Below are 11,791 nucleotides of genomic sequence, written 5' to 3'. Positions count from 1 at the left end.
CACTCTCTCTGTTTAGGTTTCAAAAATGAACTTACATCTTTTCTTCTTTGCATCTAACAGCTTTTCATTCAACCCCCTGCCTGGTTTAAGACCAGAGAAGACGTCATTACTGTATACTGTTTTCACAAATGAGGATGAGTGGTGCTCACCATGACAAGTAAACTGAGCTTTGTGTCTAAAATGATTGGAGCCGCACTTTCACTCTTTGAGGAATAATTACAATAATAGTTTCATAATTTCTCACAATTGTGTGTATGTGTGTGGGTTTTTTTTTAAGTTAAAAACTGGTTGCATGAAATTTAATAGACATACTGTTGATTCTGCGCTGAAAGATTTTTTTGTTCAGTTTTTGTTCTGAATAGACCGTTGCTATGCAGGCAGCACTGATCATACAGGTTTTCATTAGTGTACAGTTGCTTGAAAATAAGAATTATGATGATTTTGTTTCTTTGTTGTTGTTTTTTTACCTTAGAATGAACCTTTCATATCTACAGACACTGTGGGTACTCCATGGAGTCTGCCATGGGGATTCACCATGTTTCTACAGTAGCCCAGAATGGACAAAATAAAAACTGTAGACAGGGCCTTGCATATTTTTCAGCTGCCACCCTACAGTAGCGTTGTATTAATATTGTATCCTTTACAATTGTCAGGCCCGGACTCAAAAGAGGACTCAGATGCAGAGTTTGGCGGAGAGCTGTTTTATTCAGATCACAAATATCCTCGACTGAGTGAGGCTATGAAAAAAGGCCTAAACTAGGGTAAACAGAAAATCACTCCAAAGGAGGAAAAAATTCTAAGCTACTCTATTTAAGATTAACAAACTCAAATCACTCTCAACGAGGAAAAACAAAAGGCTATGAAACTTAAACTTAAGGCGCTCCAACGAGGCTGAAAAACACTAAGCTATACACAAGGAAACAAAAGGGCTAGACTACAAAGCTACAACAAAAAATCACTCTTTCGAGGAAGGAAAACAAAAGAACACTAGAGCTATGACGCTAGGGCTGTGGGCTATGAACTAAGGCTTAGGTGAACGCTACGAGAGACGAAACACTTTAACACAGGACAAAGGGAGACGCAGACAATATATACTCAGGGTAATGGGGAACAGGTGGAAACAATCAGGGCGGAGAAGACAATCAGACCGGTGACACATGAGGAAGGGCAAGTGACCTGAAACGAGAGGAGAGTTATCTTTTAAAATAAAACAGGAAATGATGAGACATAACAAAAACCCAACTTGACCTCACCGCGGTGTGACAACAATGCTAACTTGTTCATGTCCAGGTCTAATGCTGAACTCTTGTTTATTTCTTTCCACTGGCAAACCGTCACTACTCCTTTTTCTCAACAGTAATACTCCCCCTCTCCCTCCACAGGTGGTGCAGATGGTGTGACGGGATCAAACACTGTGCAGGGGCTGATGGGACTGGAGGCAGACGGTACACCCTGGCCGGGCATCGGCTACGGCAAGCACACCACATATGGCTGAGACACTCTGGTGAGCGTTGTCTGAATTACTACTATACTGCTCCAAACTACCAGCTAACTGAAACTGCACTGCACCCTCCCCGAGGGCCCGCGGTGCCAGATTGGTGGTGATGGCAGTGGAAGAGATGCTGCTGGTGGGTAAAATGCATGTGTGTGTGTGTGTGTGTGTGATGCTCTGAAGCAGTGATGCTGGTCAGTTTCTGACACTGACAGATGGAGCTGATTTGATCTAAAAGTGGTCCTAATCTCTCCCTCTCTCTGGGGTGAAATGGGACAAAGTGGACGAGACAGCCACCACTCATTGGTTGGAACGCTGCAGGAAAGAAAGAGCTCTGAGCTTTTTGTTTGATTTTTCTTTTTTTTTTTTAGCACTCAGACATTTACCAAGTAGAACAAAGTCTGCCGACTCTGGTTTATGTTTGCTCTGTGTGAACAAATTGACTGCTCGAGAGAGTTTAAAGGAAGTCAGAGAAGAAGAACAAGAAGTCCAGTAAAGACTGGGTTTTACCAGCAGTCAGATGGAACATGACATATAACTGAGACTGCACTGTGGTGTTTTGTGTCTGTGACACAGCAAAATAACAAAGTTTTCCATTAATGCAAAACTCCTTTCTTTGGGTTCAAAACTTGTGATGATGCTTTTAGAGTGAAAATCCAGACAAAAAAGGACTATTAGGGAAGTGAATATTTATTTATATTATATCATTTAATAAATAGGTTAATTAAATAAATATTGACCATGTTCCTGTTTAACCTGAATGATCATTAAACTGGACTTTCACTGTGAAATGGTAAGCTTAAATTCACAGACACTCTCCTCAGGTCACTCCTGATGCCCCGATGTAGTCAAATCAAATCAAATCAAATCAAATCAAATTTTATTTGTATAGCCCAAAGTCACAAAGTACATTTGCCTCAGAGGGCTTTACAATCTGTACAGGGAGTGACACCCTCTGTCCTTAGACCCTCGGTTCCAGTGAGGAAAAACTTGCCCACAAAAAACCTTTAACAGGGAAAAAATGTGGAAGAAACCTCAGGAAGAGCCACAGAGGAGGGATCCCTCTCCCAGGACGGACAAACGTGCAATGGATATAATAGTCACATCAACAAACCTGTTGTCGCCTGTTGTTCACTCTTTGCTTTTTCTTTCTGAACAGGTTCATTTAGTCTGCCAGCTGACTTTACAAGGAGCAATGACAGAACGCCAAGCTGTTAATTCTACCCAGACGACAATGGGTGCGACCTGCTTTCCCCGATTTGTCAAGTGGACGCCACAGAGCAAAGACTTCTTGTCTCGTCTACGTAGACTTTACTCTGTATAGTCTTTTTAACTCTGCATCATTCTCCTTCAGATTAAAGACATTGAATTGTCCTTAAACACAGTCACACGTGTATATAAAACCTAAATCTGCTGCTCCACATGCTTTTTTGTCACTGATATAACTCAGGTTTCATGCCCATGCACGCGCTGCACAGTGTAGACCTGTGTAGATCTTTCACAAACACACACACACCCTTTTATTCTATTCATTACTTCAGTGCATTGTAGCATTGTGTCGCTTAAATCCTTCCACCAACGAGCTATTGATGTGGTAAGTTTGGTTGTAGTTATTAAGCGCTGTCCCCTGAGGAAGAATTATTACTATTGTTTTATTATTTTTGATAGCAGTAAGTAATGGCAAGAGGCATAACCCATCAACAAAACTGTGACTACAGGGTCATACTGCTTTTTGTCAGCACCTCTAAGGTGAGACTGGTGACTTTTCTGTGTGTCAAGCACATTATTGGGGTAATCACAGACATTAGACAGTGAGTGAATACTATGTCAAAAGATGGACAGGCCCAGTGGTTCTGATCTGAAAACTTCCCAACCTGGACCTGGAAAATAGTCCAGCACTCATCTATTTGCCAAGGCCTTTCACTTCACTCGTCTCAGTCTTGTTGACTGTCGTGGCAGCAACTGAAACAAAGCCGATGCAGTTGCCATGGGTTATTGACGTGCAGCAGTGAAAGAGAGGCACTTTATGAGTCTGGTATAAAAAGCAAAGCCATCGACTGTTCAGTCAATGACAAGAACACAGTGACCTCAAGGCTCATCTGGAAAAAAATAACTCAGGTGAATTTTGCATCGGAGCTGTTTTTTCTCTGACTTTTTGTCAGGCTTTCATCAGAGCCACTCGTGAAGGATTCTTGTTCTGTCATTACAGAAGAACATATCAAGTAATGATTGATGACCTAGCTTCTACAGTTGCAGTTTGCAAATTTCTCTGTCATGTAAAAAAAAAAATACACACACACACATATATATATATATATATATATTATATATATATATATAATATATATATAATATATCACAGTGAATAGTGGTAAACAATTCATACAGTCAAAAATACTAACAAAAACCAAATTTTCCCTGGAGAAATTCTACAGTTCGGTATGGAGAAGCAAAGGCAGACAGTTTTGCCTGGCAGTCTCCAGCCTGGCCAGCCAGCTTTTGCTTTCACTGAACAACAAAAATATTATCCTCCTGCTGCTTTTGATACAGCACTGTCAATAATTCATAGATGTGCTCCATTCTTTTCCTTAACATAACTCTCATCCCCAGTTCACAATAGGAGCAGGGCTACCGCAGCTATGATGCATTCTTAATGCTATTTATGAGTTTTCTGTGACAGCGGTGTCAGTGTGAGGCCGGCAGACTGGGGTCGGCTACCAGGTCTGAGAGAAACTCAACACTTTTTTTTGTCTTTTCTCTCCCTCAGCATTACTCATGTGTATCATTCTTTTCAGTTTTCCTACTTTGTTTTGTTTTCTCTCTGTCCCTTCATGGTTTCAGCTCATTTTCTTCTCTGTTAATTAGCTTTTATGCTCCCTTACTTGTTAACTTCTTCTTCTTCTCCTTCTTCTTTCCAGAGTCCTCATCCTGTATCCCAGCAGCAGTGCAGGGAGAGAGGGAATGGCCCTAGCAGGGAGATGGAGAGCATTAAATATTGATGAAGAAGCTCTTGCAACAGTATTTTATGTAAGCAAAACCTGCTAGGTATTGTTTGCAGGAGGGCAGCCCAGCTGACAAACACCTCTGGGTGACTAAATCTGGATACTACTAGACACAGACTGATGAGTATCCATGTTTGTTAAAATTGGATAAAGTCAATTCTTTACTGAAGGTTCTTTTCTTTTTTATATATAGACCAACAGGGAATAACGTTACACTACAGATGTGATTTACAGACTTTCCTGGTGGAATGGTGCTAAGTAGAGAACTGACTCAGGGACAAATGATAACGGACTGATGGACAAATAGCTTTAGCTAAGCTACTTCCTAAATTAGTTAAACAATAATTAACAGTTAACTGAATCTGCTGTTGGTAGGCAACACAACCAGGCTTAGAAACCAGGATCCTCTAAGAAGTTGTAGAGCACCTAAGTATGATTAACTCTAACATTAACAACCACAGGCATAAGCCACCATTTTAGATAGCATACCCCCAACTTACCTGAGTGTTAGACAGACAGAAGGACTCTCATAGAAAGAGGTAGAGAACACCGTAAAACATGCAAGGACAGCTTTAGTCCCAGGGCCAAATGGCATACAAGGTCAATAAGACCCATACAGGGTCTGTAAGAGCACCCTTCTTAAAAGAAACCCTTCAATCATCAGCTAGTCAAGGGGTCTTCTGAAAGAGAAGGGAAATGTTTTTTTTTTTGGTGTTGTGGCCAAAAAAACGGATCAATGTTTTTGTAGGCCAATAACTTTGTCAACACATCTGTGCTGAAAGCAGGAATATGTAATTTCTCAGGATGTCTGGAACACACAAATGTCATCTGGCACAAGATACTTGTTGCCGAGGAGTAAAAAGAAAGACCTGCATGTGTTTTTTTCTGTCTTGCCAATGGCTTTGGGTCTGACTGTGCCTCTTCAGACTATATGCACAGCTTTCTTCTTACTTTGTTCTTTCAAGTCCCAGAAGTCACCTAAGGGTATTCAATGCATCTGCCGATGGGCAGGGTGAGAAGACAAAGCACAACGGTGTTTGATGACCTAGACTGAGAACATGTCGATAAACATTGTATGAATGGCTATTAAGTTACAACTGATGTTTATAATACTATGTAAATGGATATATGATGCTTTATAAAACTTATTTAAATATTACTTGAGTGATTGTTTGTAGTCACAAAGTCCATTTTCCTCTGAGGGCTTTACAATCTGTACAGGGAGTGACACCCTCTGTCCTTAGACCCTCGAAATCTGTCATGAATGAGTCTTGATGAATGTTCATGACTACCTGTTGTCTTTTTGTGAGAGATTTTATAATACATTATGTAATTTATAATGAAAAATTGACTTTATTTGAAATGTCTTTGTTTTGAACTATTTAGCTTTATGTGTTACAATTACATAAAAGTTTTATGAGTGGTGATTCAGTGGTAAGCTCTGCTACCTCGCTCTGCTTCCTCCCACAGTCCAAGGACTGGTACTGTAACCTATGGAAGATGGATGTCATGTGTGGTTGGTAAAGGCATTGGCAAAATAACTATTATTCTAACATTACTGATATTTATATTCATGGCCGAGAAACTCTCTGTACATCAGATAACATCCTTTTTAATGACAGATCTGACAGACTTTTTTTTATACAACCTCAAACTCTCCATACATGTATTCACCCGTTTTCTACCAAAGACACAAACAGACACAAATGTCAAGCTGTATGTTTTGAAGCAGTGCTGTGTATGAAGTCAGACATTTCAGCAGGGAGAACACACTTCATTTGAGATGTATATTTCATGTTTTGCCTCACAATGTTTTTTCTCCTATTTTTGTTCTACAGTGGAATATTTCTTCTCTTCTCTCTCTCTCTTCTTTCTTCTCTCAGACCAGGGTATGTGCATTGAGTTTGGGAAATATACAGTAGGTGTTGTAGCTGTCTGACATGTTTTGTTATTGGTTTTATTATTTTTTTATTTTTTATTTTTTTTACTGCTGGCTCTGAGGTTTCCGATTGTGGTAGGTTGGGGGACCTCCCTTTGTGCAATACTTACAGAATGTTATCAAGAACTGGCACAGTTGCCATGAAATTGGTATGAAATATGATGTGCACACAAAATATTTTAAGACCTTCACCCTGTCTTCTTGTGCCAAGAGAGGGTGGAGACGAGTTTTTATGACATGGGTATCCATGTGATCAAATCAAATCATCCATGTGATGACAAATAACAAAAAATAACAAATAACAAAATCTGCTGTAGATATTTACAACGATGAATTTTTGTGAACTGCTGAAATTTCAGAGCACAACTGTCAGGCCAGAATTTTCACTTTGAGGTGGACCACTTTCCAATGTGGACAACCCATTAGCTTTTGTTTCCAACAGTGTGTAGAGCAGACATGCACATATCTGTGCATAATAAATGTATGAGGCATTCCAATCCAACTAGCCTATAGCAACTACCTACTATATAACTACTGAACTCGTTGAAAAGTATGATTTTGATGGATGGATAAGGAGGACATCCTACTTTTGTGCCATGGATACAGTACACCTGTGCTATAAATGTGCCTTAAAGCTATATACATTAATCAATAATTTCATAATAAAAATGGTTCAAATTGCTATTTGTATGTGAAAGATGTCATTATTAGTGAACCACAAGTGAATTCTGCACTTCCTCTCAGCTCTGCAGAGAGTTTCAGTGTCTTTAACCTCAATTACAATTCCTAAGAGCCCTGAATAGTTATGATGGATGGAGGTTCAGTGGCTTTGATTTATCATTGGAAAACATCATGACTTTTGTTTTGTCAGCATTCAAAACAAGTTTTAAATCATACATGGTGAGTTGTTCAGTCTTATGACAACTCTTTATAATTAATAGTTAACAGTTATCATGTTTTATTAGTTAGATTGCAGTCTGATAATGAAGCGCAGTATCCTTGCTGTGTTAACAAGACAGGTGGGGATGTTACATATGGCTTGTTTGAGAATCCAGGCATCATTTGGCTCACCTCAGGTCACATGAATTATAAGTTATGTCTGTTTTATTCTGGCACCAGCTGCTCCTATTGAAAGTTTGCATTAGTGTAAACTTAGACGTTATGTGCAGCCCTTTCTGATGAGGAACTGAAGCTACGCTCTGTTCAAAGATACCAAACCAGACTCTTTTGACAAAAACAGCAGTTTCACCAGAATATTTTGAATGAACCAAGACAGTTGATACGTTTTATTATGCTCATGTTTAAATAATGTGTGTACCACTGTCCTGCTGCCATCCTAGTGTTAAACCACTCAAAAATCCCTCCTGACATGCTCAGAAAGAGTGATAAATGTGGAAGATGCTGCCTCCCATACAGCAACCTTTGATTCGGCTGTTTTTGCTTGTTGGCTGCCGATGCCCTCGAGATCAATGAAGATAAACTTGCAAAATCGGATTAAATACCAAGTTGTTTGTGTCACTTTAGTCATGCAGCTGTTTAGGAGCACAGCCGTGTCAAACAGAAGCTACTTACAAATCAGTTTGTAGCCATTTTATACAGTGTGGCAAAATGAAAATATGAAACACGATGTGCTTGTTCAAACTTTATAGCTGCAGGAGCTTCACAGGCACAAACAGAGCCTCTTACAGCAGCACAATTGGTCAGAATACATCAGAGCTTTGAGTCTTGGACTGAAAATGGCTGCCTCTTCCATTTGCATTTTGATGTGTCTGCCTGAAGGAGGCCCTCAAAACTCTTATTACAGCCCATCTCCTGCACATGGCTGCAACACACATACACACATTGTGTGCAAGCAAACACATACAGCACTTCAAAACCACTAAGACACATGCACTGTGAAGCATTGAGCAGACATCTTGTAAATGCACACACTCAGAAATACACCAGGAGAAGCACACACACTTCCAAATGTATTGGCAGGACTTACACACAATGCAAATCACGAGCATTCACCAATGCAACTATGCAATACAACACAGACACACACACACAGCCTCCAAATCTTTCAGAGACTCTCATGCAGTGTGTATTTGTTCCTCGCTTAAGGAGCTGTCCATTCCCTCCACTCCTTGCCACTCTATTCAAAATCATTCATGTTACACTAAGATTTAGCCACTTACTGCATTTTCATTTTAACCTTTAACCTGTTCAACCTGTATGAAAGTTATATGAAGTAGGTGTCAGGCTCTGCACACAGAGAGAGGTTATGGGTGGCTGTGGCTTGGAGGTAGAGCGGGTCGTCCACTAATCAGATAAACGGCTCCTCCAGTCTGCATGTCGAAGTGTCCTTGGGCCAGATACTGAACCTCAAGCTGCTCCTGAACACCGTGCCATCAGTGTGTGAATGTGTATGAATGGTTAGCTCCTCAAACTGATGAGCAGTTGGCACCTTGCATTGCAGCTAATGCCATCAGTGTATGAATGTGTGTGAACGGGTGAATGAGATATGTAATGTAAAAGAGCTTTGAGTGGTCAGAAGACTAAAATGGAGATATAGTACAGACATTTACCATTTATGGTTTATTTTATAAACCAGGCCACTTCCTTATAGTTGTGATTTCCACTTAGAATGGGAGGGGGGTGCCATGTCCCTTTTACCTTTGTTGGCTTTCCCCAATAATAATATCTTTTTTCCTGACCTTGCTTGAGTGCAGACGCTTCACTCTTTTGCTCTCCGCTTTACTCTGCTTTACTGTTTTTTCTATTATTGTAATCCTTTCCTTTTGCAAACATTTTTTTGGAAAGCGGATCCTGGATACCTATATCACTGGTAGTTTAGTTACCGAAGACTGCCACTTTTATTTTAATCTGTTTTATTTTGAGAGCGTGGCCTATCAGCAGCACAAGCCTGCACTATCGTGACTGGGACTGAGGAGCTCAGCTAACAAAAGCTAATTAGCAGCAAGATGCCTCCCTTTTCCACGGATGATTACCACAAACTGCTTCAGAAGATAGCAGTACTGGAAACTAAAATTCATCGGCTCGAAGTGAATGTGGAGGTAAATGGACAATATGGGAATGAAACCACTCTGCCGATGTCCCAAAATAGTGAGAAAAAGCAGGCTAACAGAAAGCTAATTAGCACCACAAATATGCAGCAGGAGCCAGGTGTAAACGGCACTAAATCAACAACTCCTTTCTGGAACTCTCTCGGTGCAAAGCCCAGGCATCACAAATTGCCTCCCTCAGATATGGGAAGACGGTTAACAGGCAGAACCCAGCACCCGGAGACTCATGATGACACTGAGTGGCCTGCACTGCCATCAAACAGGAATACATCTTCAACCCCGCTACCAAGGAGAAAACAACCATGGACTGGAAGTACAACAAAAACAAAGAGCAAATTGCCCCAAGACACAGGGATTCTACTAGAGAACAGATTTGCGCCACTTTCCCAAAATCCTGACTCCCCAAAAGAAAGCTCATCTTCCAGCGCAAGAGAAAGGTTTGAGGCTAAATCATATGCTAAAAGGCCACAGAAAGACCTAACGACTGGGCCTGAAACTCTGATAGTGGGTGACGGAGCTGTGGGTGAGATAAAACGCTTTTGCAGCAAGAAAAACACGAAAGTACTCTGTTTTACCAAAGATATGGTGTCTGATATTTCAAAGAAGATCCTGACGATTGCTACTGAGCATCCAACAGTTAAATCACTCATCATACACACAGGAGCCCTTGATGTTGTGAAGCAACAGTCGGAGGTATTAAAACGGGACTTTGTTGATCTGATGAAGAGAGTCCAATGCCTAAATACTGAGATGTTTTTCAGTGGACCTCTACCAACAGTTCGGCGAGGAGATGAGCGATTCAGCAGGCTGATGATGCTAAACAGATGGCTCAAAGATACATGTGCTACTCAATCAATAAACTTTGTTGACAATTTCAACATCTTTTGGGAACGCAGGCACCTCTTTAAGGCAGATGGATTTTGCCTTAACAGATCAGGAGTACAGCTGCTAAGCTCCAACATTTTTTTTATTTTCTGCGTCAGACACCAGCAGCCACTGCCAAGGACCAAAGACAAGACAATCCAAAACAACAGATAAGGCGGCGCTCTCGTGAGGGCGCTGAGATTAGGACTGAACAGGGAGGACAGCAGACCCAGAAAGAACCGGCATCATCATTATTCTCACCCCAACAAGTGGAGTCTCCCCCAGCCCCAACAGGGGACACCCAACCTCCACCCCCCCAGACCCCACCCAGCCCCCAACTCTCTCCATTCAGTCTGGACGACTCCCCACTTCTGGATTTCACAGACAGGATGAAGAGTCTTGTCAATATGGGAATCCAATTAACACCACGCCAAAATCCCCTATTTTCTCCCCTTAAGCTACCACACCGTCCAGCCCCAACTATTCCACCTCGGAAACAACCCTCGACTAAAAGTCACCGAGCCCCCCCACCTCCTTTGAATCATCATATCTGTGAGTCTGACTGATATGTGCCGGGTCCAGGCTGCAATACTGATATAAATGATCTTCACCAGGAAAAGTCAGAGCCCTATGGAGTGCAGATACCCTTCTCAATCCCTGTGATGACAGGTAACAGAAAAGTGGTTAAACTGATGAGAAATAAAAAGGGTTCATTTAAATCTGCCAATCTACTGAGTATAGCATGTCAACCACGAAACTTACCAGTGTCTCCTGTTATCCCCACAAGGATAGCCCTACTCAATATCAGATCACTAGTCAACAAACCACTGATAGTAAATGACATGATTATGACCTATAATCTAGACTTTTTACTTCTTAGTGAAACATGGCTGACTGAATGTAGTTGTGCTACCATTCTTAATGAGGCAGCGCCAACAAATTACAGTTTTATGAGTAAGAGTCGAAATGGCAAGAAGGGCGGGGGTGTTGCTGCCATTTTCAAATCAGTATTTCAGTGCAAGGACATTACATTTGGTGATTTTAGTTCTTTTGAATATCTCTGTTTTTTAATGAAGGGTGATCCAAAAGTCCTTTTTCTAATCATTTATAGACCACCAAGATACTCAGGAAAATTTATTGATGAGTTTGCTGATCTGATGTCAGTTATCTGCACTGACTACAACTTTTTTATCGTAACGGGATTTTAACATTCACATAGACAACAACATGGATACTAATGCCAAAGACTTCTGTTCTCTACTTGACACCTTTGGCCTTGTCCAACACGTGAAAGGGCCCACACACACTCGGGGACACACTCTAGATCTGGTTACAGTGGTCCCTCGTTTATCGCGGGGGATACGTTCTAAAAATAGCCCGCAATAAACGAAATCCGCGAAGTAAGTTTTACAATTATTATACATGT

The 11,791-nt window shown here is 41.0% G+C and overlaps 1 long non-coding RNA gene across 1 annotated transcript; it reads left to right on the top strand.

Moving 5' to 3' along the window:
- Positions 1–1,242: 1,242 nt before the first annotated feature.
- Positions 1,243–2,772, top strand: LOC113744453 (uncharacterized). The gene is made up of 3 exons (XR_003461541.1): positions 1,243–1,290; positions 1,383–1,504; positions 2,652–2,772. It is a non-coding gene; the product is annotated as an uncharacterized LOC113744453 (long non-coding RNA).
- Positions 2,773–11,791: the final 9,019 nt, after the last annotated feature.

This window comes from Larimichthys crocea, chromosome XXIII, assembly GCF_000972845.2.
Source record: "Larimichthys crocea isolate SSNF chromosome XXIII, L_crocea_2.0, whole genome shotgun sequence".
In the NCBI taxonomy this organism is placed as follows: domain Eukaryota; kingdom Metazoa; phylum Chordata; class Actinopteri; family Sciaenidae; genus Larimichthys; species Larimichthys crocea.
The sequence above is the reverse complement of the archived record's forward strand: the minus strand, read 5'-3'. Positions and strand labels throughout refer to the sequence as shown.